Consider the following 15,390-nt stretch of genomic DNA (forward strand, 5'->3'; position numbering starts at 1 on the left):
CCACATTTTAGCTGTCATGAATGATGTTCATTTAAATGTCATGAATGCAGTGAACATGTGTATATGCATATCTGTCTGAGTCCTTGTTTTCAAATATGTATATATTTTTTAAGTTTTTTAAGTTTAGAAAGTTAGCAGGTTCAGAAAAAGAAAACACTGAAATACATAGGAAAACTGGCAAACAACCCAATAGAGAACTAGGCAAAAGAGAAAAAGTTACACACTTCTTTTCACAAAAGAATAAAAATGAATGACAAATAAACATGGCAAAAGGACTTGGCATTGTTTTTTTAAGATTTATTTATTTGAGAGAGAGAGTGCACAAGTGGGAGGGGCAGAGAGAGGAAGAGAGAGTCTCAAGCAGATTCCATGCTGAGCACAGAGCCAGACACAGCTTGATCTCACAACCCCGAGATCACAACCTGAGCAGAAATCAAGAGTTGGATGCTTAACTGACTGAGCCACCCAGGCACCTTAGGACTTAGCATTATTAATAATCAGTGATATGAAAAACAAAAAGACATGCACATACACATCTGCACATGCCATTCTTTCTGCTTGAAAGACTCATGTCACATCTAGATACACACTTCTGCTTTTCTTTATTTCCCCCAGTTCCTTGAAAGGACCTACAAACAGTGCCCCTAGCATAGTGGTGTCCACATTCAGCACAAAGGTCTTGGCTTCCGAATTCCATTCTCTACTGAAAGGAACCTTGGGAAAATGGCTGATTCTAGGGCTGGGGAAGGGAAGGTATAAGACAAATCCAGCAATCAAACAATGATGGCAACATGAGGTCAGTGGGTTATGGGAGACCGTTTAAAGGGGGCTCCCCAGAACCAAATCTATGACACTGTGATCAACAAAATGAATAGTAATGAATTTTTGAAAGGAATGGATTATTGCTGATGAGCAACAATAAAGAATCAATAAGCCTACATTGGTGGGGGGGGGTGTGTATGTGTGGGGAGAGAGAGAGAGAGAATTGGGGGAGAAGGAGAAGGAGAAAGAAGAAAAGCACATCCTTGGGTGACAAAAAATTCCCTGTATGAGTTTATTTGCTGATTAACAAGATTTCCTGTCCTTTCTACTCCTCTCTGGGTAACAGAACTTTTCCCTTTTCTAGGTAAGTAATTATGGAGCAATAGGCATGTTCCGTATCAGTATGATTCAGTGTTTCCAGTAACGAAAAGGAGAGATTAATGAGGTGAGTACACATAGCACTGGGCAGTTACAATAAAATCTTATGTTAATGTGGGACTTGACAATTTTCAAGGCTATCTTGATTTTTGTAATGAATTTAAGAGAAATGTAGGGTGAAGGATTATTCCCATTTTGCAAGCTGGGAACAACAGGGCTCATGGACTCAAGTAAGTTGCAGAGATGTAAGGAGAAATGAAGTTTTTTGACTCAGTGCTTTCCTTTGGGAAATCCTTTCTATGGAAGTTTGGTCCTTGGTGAAAGAGTACTTGTGATAGTCAAGTGTGTCTGAGCTGTCTTCACCACACAACAGCTAAGTAGCAGAGCCAAGCCCGAGGCAATCTGGACTCCTGAACCTGAGCAAGCTTAAAATTCAAAGACTACGCTCTGTTTCTGCCACTAATTTACTTTGTGGCAGTTAATAACAATGTGATAGGAGTTTTCTTGTCTATTTTGCAATTAAAAGCATACAACAGGGAACTCCTTGACATAGACAGCTAATAAGAAATATGGTTAAATCGGAATCTAAAGGCACAGAATTCTTTTGCTTTTGATCTCACTAACACTTCTAGACTTTTAAGTAGGATTTGCATGTGGCAGTTTGAATCTTGAGTCTGGGTTCTTTGCAGTATATGAAACACCGTGAGTGAGTAGTGAAGTTTACATTTGCAATGAGATCGTCCTCTGAAAGGACTGTGGCTGAACTACTATTTAACTTTCCATGTTTGGAAAAGGAACTGAAAGAAGCACTTAAATCCCTTTTCCCCCATTTTTTGTAATATGAGTCAAATTTCAGGAAAGCTCTCCTCTTTCCCCACACAAAGAAAATTTTTATGTTCCTATCTGGCGTAGAGCTATCTAATGACCAAAGAAAATCCCCAGATCTTTTATTTTTTATTTATTTTTTTACCCCCCGCCCCGCCCCGCCTGGGGAAAAGGCACTTGTTTTAATGGAACAGTCAGCCTGTCAGGGAGAACACAGCAAACTTAATTGGCAGCAGTAGAACAGATGCTTCCCTGAGTCTGTTCATGCACCTGATATGGCTAAAAGAGTTACTGAAAGGCCAACATGTGGTTTTTGAATTGCAGGGAACTGAGTATTATGAAAACTCCACTCTTAATTTGAGACATCATTTAGTATTTCACAAACGATCAATTCCCAGAGTATTCTGTGAATAAAGGCATTGCAGAAGAGGAATGGAAAGCCTTCTTTATGATATGTGTTCAGGCATTCAGTTTCTCGATCGATTCCCAGTTGACTCTGAACTTTAAAACGGCCCTCCAAGGTTGTGCTGTTCGATATCAATATTCTGAAGTATAATGCTATGTGTTCAGCTGAGCGCTTTCTTACTTATGATACATTCGTTCATTCAACAAATACAAGATACTGTGAGGAAGCAAAACCAATAGACTTAATCTCTTCCCTTGTGGAGCTTAAAATCCAGAATAGGGGTAATAGCAGCATTTAATTTATTTAAAACACACAGATTGCTATAGTAAATAACAGAAGAGAAGTACTCAGTGTCCTGGGGATGCTAAGGAGAAAGAGATCCCCTAGGTCTGGGGATCTTTTGAAGCTTTGCCAATGGGGGAGCACTTGCTGTGAGCTCTGAAGGATGGGGAGGATCTCACTGCACAGTTGTAGGGTAGTTGCATGGTGACACCAAAAGCAATGATGTCCAGACAGAAATGTGTGACAAGTACACTGACAGGCAATCTAATCAAAATGGTAATGTCGAAGACCACGGATGGTGATCTATTGCTGCTCAAATTACATTGAACTATTTGGTTCTCAATAACACACTTATGCCAGCATTCCAATAATTTTTAATGCTTAATGGTTTCATGCTCTTCCTATTAGAACTCCTCCAAGTGGATAAAATAATGACTAATACAGTAATGTACCTAACATTTAATACATTAATGCATTACTGCAAAGAATGTTAATGCATTCTTTAGAATGCAAAAACCCAAGACCATTTTTGTTAAATCCTCAATAGAGTAAAAGTTGAAACACATAAATGTTGCTTTCATAGAATGTTCCATGACATTAAGACCTCTGTAGTTTAAACTGACAGCCACTACATTTTCTAGGCTTTTGTTTCCTAACCTGCAAAGCAGAGACTTAGATCCCTTGACCCAGATAACTTCTCCTGGCTGTTTGAGTCTCTAAACACACTGAAGTCAACAGCACACAGCTATGTGTTATCAGTTCTCATCTACACCTACATATGGTCCCAATGCAACAGAGCCTCAAACACCACTACCTGACCGGACCAGGAAACCTAGTAATTTTACAAAACCATCATTTTCAAGTTCAAAGTCAAGAAGGTGCCCAGGCACAGAAGTGTCAAAAGTAACCATCTGGACATCGTGCTGAGAGAACTCACCAGAACACTTGAGCTCTGGCCTGATGGGAAAAGAAGCTCAAAGAAGTAGAGGAAGCAGATGTGGGGGACAGGGAAGTGCCCTGACTGGGAATAGGAAACGTGTTCTGTTCTCAGCTCTGCGCAGACTAGCTGTGTGACCCTGGATAAGTCCTTTCATCTCTCTGGCTTAGAAAAAATTGATCTGAGTGATGCCTCAGATCCACTTTCACTCTGCACAAACCTTTGACTCCATGTGGGATATATGATTCAACATCTTAATGTTAATTACAACAGTAATGCTCTGATTCACCAAAAAGAACACGGATCGTTATTTCTCACAGGCAATTGACAGCCTTTCCTACCAGCACTTCTGTTCTAGCCCCATGCTCTACTTTTATTGCCGAGTCTTCTGATTAAATCCAATTGTTCCCAGTGTAAATGTTCCTGCTTTTCTCCCAAGCCCTTCCAGGAGGGTTTCTGGAGCTCATTCTCCCATTCTGCTCAGTAATGTGGGAAACAAGACTCTCTTGATACTTCCCATTGCTAAAAATGGAACGTATTCAGCCCTGAGCCCCAAGTTATTAGCCTGGAAGATAAGCGGAAAAATAATTGAAACTCAGAACAGCTGCAGTCCCTGTTAGGTCCTTCTATTTCTAGTAATTAAGCTCTAAACGGAACTTAGCAGATGCGAGTCTTTCCCTTTGTTTGCAAAGGTCATGAAACAACTGCAAAAAATAAATGAAGGTTATGACAGTTTATAGAACACATGTATTTATGAAATAGTTACTAGCAGAAAGAGGATCTTCTTGTCATTAAGGTAACTGTTATCCTTACTTTATATGAATTCTGTCCCTGGTTTAAAAAAAAAAAAAAGGAACCTCAAACAATATTCCTGTTGGTCAAGATAGTTCAGCTTCATTTTACATATACATTCTTGCTTATCTTCATTCATTCATTCACTGACTCACTCATTCATTGAAAGAACACACTGGGCTTCAGGAGCACTGGAGTCACTCTGGTTCAGGCCACAGCTGAGAATGTATATTTACTACAGAAATGCAACAGTCCACACTGAGGGCAGACCACGGTCCCCTTCCGCCTGAGAACATGCTTATTCATGATCTAAGCTATTCCTGCGATCGTTCACACAAACACACACAACACAAAACATGCTTTGAAAAAGAATTTTTTGAGTTTTTATCATAATACTTTCTTGCGTAGAAAGTGGAACAATTTGCATATTCTTTCCCACCTCACTTATTATTTGGTTAAAATGACTCTGGGACACACTCTGGAATGAATTCTAAGGTAAAGAAAAATATGTAATGTGGTTAAAATTACATAATAGTTATAAAGCTAAAGAAGAATCAAAAAATAAAAAGCCTGTGAGATCAATAGGAGAAAAAAAAAAAAGTATTCCAGAAATGCTTTAGGGTGAGCAAAAACTGGTAGGTTTGAGGACCCGGGCTGATAGAGGCTTCATGACTGAGTGGTGGTGGAGGTTGTGGGTCTGGAGAGTGTTAGCTATTGTGTTTTAAAGCCTGGAGGACAGAGGAGGGTTGAGCCGACTGGGTTATCCTGCTGCAGGTTATCTTAGCAGCAGTTCCCAGAAGCAGCTGGTATTACTGTATATTTTATCCATAAAAATATTTTAGAACTAAAGCTTACACAATTAAGTAACTTTCCCGGAGTCTCAAAGCTTTGACTCAGTGTCCAGGTCAGGGCTCACACGCAGATCTACTCCAGTTCCAGAGCAGGTCTTGGCTCCATAGCCTCCCAGGGACAGGTGGTAGTGCGCTCCAAGTTATTTCAATCTTCCCAGGCCCCTGATACTCCTGAAAACCTATCACACCTATGGTAATGCTTGCTTTCCTGTTCTCCTCTCCCACTAAGTGCTGTAAAACTCCTCTAGGAACTTCAAGTCTGATCGAGTTGTTGCTAAATGCATGTAATAAAATACTCGTCTTTGGCATCCTGTAAATATTGGCAGCTTCCTATTTGGCTCACACCTCCCACTTCCCCGTGCTCTGCCGTGTTGCACATAGGTCCTTTCCCTACTGCCTGCATTGCAGTATCTAAAGAAAAGTGCTAGATTTTGAGTGTAGTTCAGATCCTCTCTCTCCCTCTTCCTGTCTCTTTTCTAAGTGGATCATCCCTGGCACTAGCAGCTGGAAATAAAATGACATCTGATCTAAAGAATGTAAATAGTGTGTGTGTGTGTGTGTGTGTGTGTGTGTGAGGGGGGGGGGAGGGAAGGGGTAATGACCAGGGGGATGCATGGATTAGTCTGTGGTATAAACTTTAAATTTTTTAATTTATTACAAATTATTCCAGACACATAAACATATATGAGAGTAATGTAACAGACACCCACATATTAAGTCTCCATCTTAAAAAAGAAAAATTTTCAAATATAGTTACATTCCTCTAATGTCCTACTTCCTAAGTACTTCTTGATGAATTTCATAGAAATTGTAGTACCTGCTTTCATTTCACTTTTAAGTTAACTTTCCATTTTCAAGTTAGCTTTTTAAATTTCAATTAATTTAAATTTAAATTAACTCTTGAAGATTTACTTTCATTAGTGACAAAAGGTTTTGCCGTCTCTCTGATTTAATTCTGTGTGTACTTGGATATCTCTCGGTCACTTCACATTCAAACCACCAAAACCAGAAATTACCAACTTCCCTACCACACTGCCTTCCCCTATGTGTTTCCCCATTCTGTAAGAAGCATTATGATTGTCCCAGATCACCCAGGTTTGCTGTATGGGATCTCGTAAGAGCTTTCCCTCTGCAGCCTGCACCCCCTCTTCCCCGCCCTGGGCTGCTTTGGTTCTCTCTGTTGGTGCTGCATCTCCAACACCTCGGCCTCCCTCTAGCCCAGTGCTTCTCAAACTGTTGTCCAGGAGCCTGTGGGAATCCCCGCGAATCTCTTAGAGTGTCCTGGGGTCAAGACACTGTTTGTGATTAAATGAAGGTGTTATTTGCCTTTTTCATTTTCTCTCACAAGTGGGACAGTGGAGTTTTCCAGAGCCCACATGTCATGTGACATTACGACAGACTGAAGATGTGACAACTGAATGTATGACAATCCAGCTGGATTCCATAAAGCCAGACAGTAAGGAGATTTGTAAAGGTGTAAAATAGTGCCACTTTTTATACTGTTTTTTTGTTGTTGTTGTTTTGTTTTGTTTTAAAAACAATTATTTCTTGGGGCACCTGGGTGGCTCAGTGGGTTAAGCCTCTGCCTTCAGCTCAGGTCGTGATCTCAGGGTCCTGGGATTGAGTCCCACATCGGGCTCTCTGCTTAGTGAGGAACCTGCTTCCCTCTCTCTCTGCCTGCCTCTCTGCCTATTTGTGATCTCTGTCTGTCAAATAAATAAATGAAATCTTTAAAAAAAAACGGTTATTTCTTCATGAAAATACTTCTTATGTTAATATATGTTATTATTTCAAAATTTAAAATATTTTTAAGTTTCTGTTTGAATTTCTAGTATGGTAAACACTGATAGATAAAACCTACCTCAACAAAAGCACTTTGGGACCCTCCATCTTTTTGACCTCCATCCACGGCCCCAAGACCAAAACTGTGAGAGCCACTATGCTCGTCCCTGTCTTCATGGCCTCTCTTCTATCAGCCTTTGCAACATCTTCTCAGTGATTTTCTTTTCCTATCTGTCCACATCTGCCAAGTTCACCTTCTGAAGAAAATTCTGTTTTCTATAATATCATTTCCTTCTCAGAATCCACTGCTGTAGTAATCTTCAATTCCTACATTTTTCACCCTTATCAATTCTCCAGTTTTATCAACCACAATTTCTTTTTTCTTTTAATTTTTTAAAATTTTTATTTATTTGAGAGAAAGAAAATGAGAGAGAGAGAGAGCGCGCACACATAAGTGGGGGAGGAGCAGATGGAGAAGCAGACTTCCTGCTGAGCTGGGAGCCCAATGCTGAGCCTGATTCCAGGACCCTGGGATCATTACCTGAGCCAAAGGCAGATGCTTAAATGACTGAACTACGCAGGCGCCCCTCAACTACAACTTCTGTTCCCAAACCACCTGCTTTAGACCATCCCCTGGCCAGGCCAGTTGCACTGACCCCAGAACATATTCTCCTTCACCTCCCAACTTTTGAATTTAGATTGTTCTGTCTCCCATCCCCTCCTTGGACTGGGCATCTCTCCTCTACCCAGTCTGAGGCAGCACAGAGAAGTACGGAGTTAAGAGCATGTGCTTTAGAGTCTAGCTGGAATTCTAGCTACCTCTTCTTAGCTATGGGATAGGGACAATTTACCTTATGGAACTGTAAAAGAGAAAATTCAGTACAGTAGTACTTCCTTCGAATGCCTATTATAAAGATTATACAAGATTAGGTATTCAATTAGTGTTGGGCAATGTTATTCAAATCTTGCTTCTAAGGATCCAGCAGGCTTCTCCAGCACTGTTCTCTCTCCTACTGCACTTACTGGAATGGAAGATTTTAGCCCACGCATCTTGGACTTCTTCTCCAAGTGAGATAAGACACTGTGACCATATGAACTAACTCTATCCTTCTCCCTCTTGCTCCACATATGTGCCTGTTTCCTTAAACCTACCCAGTGTTGTTACACCTGATTCAATAAATTCAATGTGTGTGTCACTGGTCCTCTGCTTTCCATAAAATGATACACACAAACCAATTCTCAGCTGGTCGGGCCACAGAAAATGCATCTGATCTATAACCTTTCATTCCTCTTTCCCATCTCTGAACAGCCAGGCCAAGTCTTCCTCTAGGATAATAAATCCATTCACTTGAAAAAGGAAACTTAAACAGGAAACATTTTATATAGAAAGACAGATTTGATGATAGGAACATCCAAACTACACAAAAATGAGGCCAAAGGTTGGTTGATTCTGGCTGCAAATCAGTCCTACTGTGACATGACTTTTAGGCATCCTCAACTTCTTAGAAGTTTGCTGAGAATTGACAGAGCCTGAAATCCTCAGTTAGTGCTTTGTCAGTGAAGAGTAAATGGTTACAGGATGTGGAAAAGCCTTCCACTTGGGGTCCAAACCTGTCCTGACTTGCTCTGAGGTCACGATGTCTGCTTCACGACTGTAAGTTGGTTTCTGACCTCTGGAGATCAGCTTTATGGTCGACTAAGTGAACCATGGTTGTTACAGAATGAAATGCGACAGTAAGAGTGTCAGTGTCTTTGATTAACTCCTTGAATGCAGAGAAAATCATCATTCGGTGATGTCATTCTCATGAGAAAGCAAACCTCTTCTGGAAGCTCCCAAGGCAGAGTTGAGAAGCGTAGTATTTTCAGATAAGTTCTGTTGTTACAGATGTGATAGAGTGTCGTGCTTCTCAAACCATCTGTAGTGAAGAACCAGTTTTATGTTTTATTTTCAACCTGTGGATCAGTACTTTTGTCGAAGACAACAAAATACCGTGGCAATGCCAAACTGTTATAAAAGTTTCTGAATGCGTATTCTCATTTTCTGAAAGTTTATCTCACTATGCCCCAACAATGGGAAATCACAGAGTGGCAGACTTTGAGGGGCTCTGGCAGAGTGGACACTTGGCATTCCTCTTGGCTTCCTAGTATCTCAACTGTCTTCCTAGGTTTAAGGAATTTCCTTAAGAGGTAGAGCTCACCTTCCATTTTAGAAGCTGAGGAGGTCAGCTACTTGCATTTCCAAAACTTCTATGCAAATAAAAGTGGGCACATAGTGTCAGTCAGTGCAAGGAGCTGAGACTTTGAATCAGAAGCCATGAAATGAAGAGGTGAGGACTGTGCAGAATCCATTTGGGTGAAGCTACTTGCAGATACACACAGTTCCCAAAGGCAGCATTGGCAACAATTCCAACAGCTGTAGCCCATGTCTATTTGTCATTAGCTATCTGTTGCTGTGTAACAAATTACCCCAAACCTAATGGTTTCAAACAATGATAAACATTTCTTTCTCCCATAGTGTGGATCAAAATTCAGAGCAGCACAGCTGAGTGGCCGTGGATGAGCCCCTTAAGAGTTTGGAAGGTAAGATATTAGCTGTGATTGCAGTCATGTTCATGTGCGACTGGAGATGGAGGGCCTGCCTCCAAGGGGACTCGCTCATCGGGTTGGTAAGCTGCTGCTGGATATTAGGAGGAGGCCCTGGTCCTCTCCCAAGGGCTCCTTGCATATTCTCAGAGCATGGCAGCTGGCTTCCCCTTGCCACCTCTGTGCAATCCCAGAGAACAGACAGAAGCTTCAATATCCTCTATAACCTAGCCTGGGGAGTTAAACTGTTACCTCCGCAAACTCTACTGGTCACACAAAGCATCCCTACTTCAATATGGAAGGATATTGCACAAGAATATTGGTAACAGGATGTGAGATTTTGGGGCACCATCTTGGAGACTGGCTAACCAGCAGGCTGTGGGATCTGTACCTGATGGCAGTGACAATTGCTCTGTAGAGAACTAGTTCCAAACTGAAATATCTTCAAGTCTGGTTCCCTGACCATCTGAGAGACTCACTGAAGTTACTAAATACCCTTTTATCAATTTTTTTCTCTTCTAAATTTCTCAGATTGCTTTTAGTTGCTTGCAATTAAAAACTGATATATGGGGCAGGGTGGGGACAGGGGAGTTAAGAATACTTTTTTTTTTTTAACCTATTTTCCTGGAAAGCAACCTAGTATCTTCCTGCCACATGGAAAGTTTGGTTACATAAGATTAGAACAGTACACTCTATTTCAAAGCTGACTACAGCCTTGCCTCATGATGATTCATCTTTCAAAATTTACAGCCTAGCCTTTATGTGGAGTTGTTAGTACCATTATGAAGATATGTTCTCACAAGTATGATTTAGCTCGCAAAAAACTTTCACTCAAAATAACTGTATTAGCAAAATCTTCTTTAACTATAATGCAGCAGAATGTTTTTCAAATGATTTTTTCAGTTTAAGAAAATCTCATGACAAATGAAATTGGGAAAAGCTCTGGAGTGTCACATAGGCACTCATAAAAGGAGAGCATGTAGAATCACTTTGCAAACAGTTGGACATTACCCACCATAACTGAACATGCATGGATTCCACCAACACTCCTGGTCAGTTTATACCCAAAAGAAATGCATGCATGTGTTCATCAAAGGACGGCTACATTACCACCAGCGCTAGTCATGGTCCAAGCACAAAAATAATGCATGCCGCATAATTCCATTTATACATTGAAAAAAAATTAAGTACAATTAAGTTTTAAAAAATAAACACAAAATTTAAAAATGGCAAAAGCAGTTTATGGTGTTAGAAATCAGGGTTCTGGTTACCATCGAGAGTAGGAAATGATATTGACTAGCAGAGAAAAGGGCTTCTGAGATAATGCTCTGTGCTGACCTAGTCCTTGATAGGCGTGCTGGTTACACAAGTGTATTTAGTATCAAACTACATGCTTATGAATTGTATATTTTATATGTATATTTTCCTTCAGAGAAAAGTATACTTTAAAAGCATAATAGGGACATTGATTTGCCACCTCTTATCATCTTTTTATCTCCCATAGCTTTTGAAAACAATAAAATAATTAAGGAGTGCGTTTGTTGTGATGAAAACTGGGTAATGTAAGGAAGTGTTGAATCACTATATTGTACACCTGAGACTAATATAGCACGGGATGTTCTTAACTGGAATTTAAATAAAAAGTTAAAAATAAGAATACAAAAAAATATTAAGTAAAGCAAATTTTCATAGGATTTCTTTGATTTATAAAAATTTCACCTACCAAGTTAAACGAATTTATTGCTTTCATTGTTCCATGAACTAAATTTACTTATTTACACATTTCTTTGCTTGTGAAGAGCTTCCTTTTTGAGGGAAAATTTTACCTTTTTCTAAAATGGAGACATTGATTTTTCTCTGTTATAGCTTAGAATCCATTATTTTTTAAACTTGGCAAAGAAATAGCCCAAGAGGAATTTGCTGGGACAACCTGAGTAAGTGATGACGGAGCTGCAGTGACTGTCTGGACTTTGAGTGCTATATATAACCATAACCAATGTGTTTAAACTAACTCTAGCAGCACTGAGCCACACCTGTGATGTGCGTCCCTCTGGATGAAAGTCATGGCTAGCTTGTTTACGTGACCGAATTTCCTGACCTTTATTTTAACACAAGCCTTGGAGGGGGGAAAAATGTTCCTTACAAAAACATTTTATCTGAAATCTTGGTAAAAATTCTAACAGGCAGTTCAACTATTTTGTGATACCAGGACTAGCTTTTAGCACTAAAACACAGCACTACAAATTACAAAGCTGTGATCACCAGGACAGCACGGTACTGGCACAAAAACAGACACATAGACCAATGAAACAGAACCCAGATATGGAGCCCAGATATGGACCCTCGATTCTATGGTCAAATAATCTTCACAAAGCAGGAAAAAATATCCAATGGTAAAAAGACAGTCTCTTCAACAAATGCTGCTGGGAAAATTGGAGTGCCAAATACAGTAGAATGAAACTTGGACACTCCCTTATACTATACTATACACAAAGATAAATTCTAAATGCATGAAAGACCTCAATGTGAGACAGGAAACACGGGATGTGCACATCAAAATTCTAGAGGAGAACATAAGCAGCAACCTCTTTGACATCAGTCACAGCAACTTCTCCCAAGACATGTCTCCAAAGGCAAGGGAAACCAAAGCAAAAATGAACTTATGGGATTCATCAAGATAAAAAGTTTCTTCACAGGAAAGAAACAGTTAACAAAACAAAGAGGCAACCCACAGAATGGGAGAAGATATTTGCAAATGACATTCCAGAAAAAGGGCTGATATCCAAGATCTATAAAGAACTTCTTAAACTCAAAATCCAAAAAACAAATACCAGGTAAAAATGAGCAAAAGACATGAACAGACTGTTCTCCAAAGAAGACATACAAATGGCTAACAGACACATGAAAAAATGTTCACCACCATTAGTCATCAGGGAGATTAAAATCAAAATCATAACCACACTGAGATTACCACCTTATACCAGTTAGAATGACAAAAATTGACAAGGCAAGAAACAACAAATATTGGAGAGGCTATGGAGAAAGGGGAACCCTTTTGCACTGTTGGTGGGAATGCAAGTTGGTATGTGCATTCCCTTTGGAAAACAGTGTGGAGGTTCCTCAAAAAATTAAAAATAGAGCTATCCTATGACCCTGCAATTGCGCTACTGGGTATTTATCTCAAAGATACAGATGTAGCAAAAAGAAAGGCTATATACACGCCAATGTTTGTAGCAGCAAGGTCCACAACAGCCAAACTCTGGAAGGAGTTGAGATGGCCTTCAACATATGAACTGTTAAAGAAGATATGGTTCATATATACAGTGGAATATTACTCAGCCATCAGAAAGGATGAATACCCAGCTTTTGCATCAACGTGGATTGGACTGGAGGAGATTGTGCTGAGTAAAATAAGTCAAGCAGAGAAAGTCAATTATCAGGTGGTTTCTCTTATTCGTGGAACATTAGGAATAGCATGGAGAACATTAGGAGAAGGAAGGGGAAAATGAAGTGGGGAGGAATCAGAGAAGGAATGAAGCATGAGAGACTATGGACTCAGAGAATCAAACTAAGAGTCTTAGAGGAGAGGGAAGTGGGCGAATGGGTTAGTCCAGTGATGGGTATCAAAGAGGGCACGTATTGCATGGAGCACTGGGTGTTATATGCAAACAATGAATCTCAGTACACTACATCAAAAACTAATGATATACTGTATGGTGGCTAACATAACATAATGAAAAAAATAATAACAAAAAATAAAAAAAATAAAAACTCCTTCCAGAAAGGTCTATAAACAGTCAGAGACACTTGACTATCACAAACAAAATATTCTGGAACAAAAGAGACCTTTGATTAGGGAAGCATTCAGATTTTAAGGATTGCCTCTGTATGATTCTGTAATTTTATTGGAGACCACGTTCTGGAGCATGCGCAGACATCTCAAGAACAAGAGCTACTCACGGTTAGCTTTCAGAACTGCATAATGGAGTCCCATTATAACCACACCCCGGGAATTATGCCTTTTAGGTTTTATGATGGGTATGTCACAGTATGTCTGATCCAGGTGATGAGGAAGAGCTCAGGAAGTCCTTCTGGGCTAGCCTTAGTGTAAGGGACCCAGCGTGTAAAAAAATGCCCCTGTCCCTGCTTGCTAACCCTTCTCAGTTATTCAGTAGTTCACCACTCCACGAAAATACTCTGCACAAATGCATTTTTCTCTGGAGTCCTGGGAAGGATTCAAGAGTTCTGTTCAGCCGCTTTTTTGGTTACTTGTGCATACCACTAACACAATATGGATCTTGCTTGATTGTTTTTCTTTCTTGTGTCTCTAGAACCCAGCCCGGCACGTAGCAGATTCTCAATAGTTGGCTGATGAGCGGCACAAACAAATGAATAATTGTGATCCTGAGCAGTAAGGGGAGTCAGCGTCCTTGACAGAGTTATAAGCTGATACTATTGAAAAGAGTAGACCTTAGGATGACAAGCCCAGCTCTCCAGAGGACATTACTCCAGGATGTCAACCAGACTGAACAGCTTTAACTGTGCAGATCACCCTCGAGGCCAGGCTGATTCTGATTTCCAAGCCTTCAGAACCACAACAGCCAACCTCCTCGGCACTCCCAGCCAGACTGGCCTGAAGGCTGCCAAGCCCTCCGGGCTGGCTCCGCTGTCCACCCTGAAGCTTTATGGCTTTGGCAAGTCTTTGCTCATTCTGAGTTCAAAAATATTTACTAAATGTCCTTTATGTGTCAGGCATTCAACCTTTTACATAAATTAGTTACTTAAATTCATTTAGGTCCATAAAATAAAGATAAAAATAGCTGTCATACAAGGTTTATTGTAAAATTAAATGAATTCCAGTATGTAAGTCCCCTAATGTTTAATCTAGTGTATAGGAGTTCAGAAGATGACAGCTATTAAGAGTGAATATAATGAAATGTGATTTTATCCTTCTCCAAAACAAAACATGACTTGGAAAACATTACAGTATTTAAAAGCCAAATACTGAATTTTTTGAAATTTGCAGTTTGAATATTTCCTACTTCTCTCTGAACAGGAGTTATTTATATTAGGTTGTAACTGCAGATGGACTTTATCTTTATATTTGACCCAACAGTACAAAAATACAAGGAGATATTTCCCAATTACAAAACTCAGGTAACAATTCTCATGACTCCCTAGATTCATAGTTGTTAAACACTCTGTCTCTCTGCTAAGAACTGCCATTGTTGCCCAGGGAAAATCAATCTCTTCTAATATAAGGCGCTTTCATGGCTACAAGAGCAGTATTTTCCAAAAGCAATCTATGTGTATGTATACTTAATCACAGGCCCTCTGAACCCAAAATGAACTTCCCCTCACCTGAAAATACAAAAGCTTCATCAGTGAAGCTACGGACTTTACTTACTATTACTGAACAAATACTTCAACATAAAATTAATTAGTCATTTATACCTTGGTATCAATAAAATTAAAAGACCTTTTCTTAAGCAAGTATGAAACGGTAGGAAGTAAAGTTAGCTCCTGGAAGAAAATGGCTTTCTAGTCTTGGAGCTCTGACAAGAAGTCGCACACGTGGGCGGGCTGTATACAAGCACTGAGAGAAACATGTGAGTAGCAGAAGTCAAGGATACTGCAGCCAGGCTGCCTCCATGCCACATATTCACCTGATTGAAATTTCCAGATAGCCAAATTAATGACAACCAAGTCATCTGTCCATCACAATTCATCAAATCATGGGACCCCTGTGCCAAATGTGGTTCTTCGACATGCATCGGTCATTTACACTTCGG

At 40.0% G+C, this 15,390-nt stretch overlaps 1 long non-coding RNA gene across 1 annotated transcript; it reads left to right on the top strand.

Annotated features, from left to right (window-relative positions):
• The first annotated feature begins 717 nt into the window (after positions 1-717).
• On the top strand, positions 718-14,948 carry LOC101694064. The gene is made up of 5 exons (XR_200184.2): positions 718-796; positions 1,127-1,207; positions 6,582-6,689; positions 9,531-9,595; positions 13,930-14,948. It is a non-coding gene; the product is annotated as an uncharacterized LOC101694064 (long non-coding RNA).
• Positions 14,949-15,390: the final 442 nt, after the last annotated feature.

This window comes from Mustela putorius, unplaced genomic scaffold (assembly GCF_011764305.1).
Source record: "Mustela putorius furo isolate JIRA1106 unplaced genomic scaffold, ASM1176430v1.1 tig00003846_pilon_pilon_pilon, whole genome shotgun sequence".
NCBI lineage: Eukaryota > Metazoa > Chordata > Mammalia > Carnivora > Mustelidae > Mustela > Mustela putorius.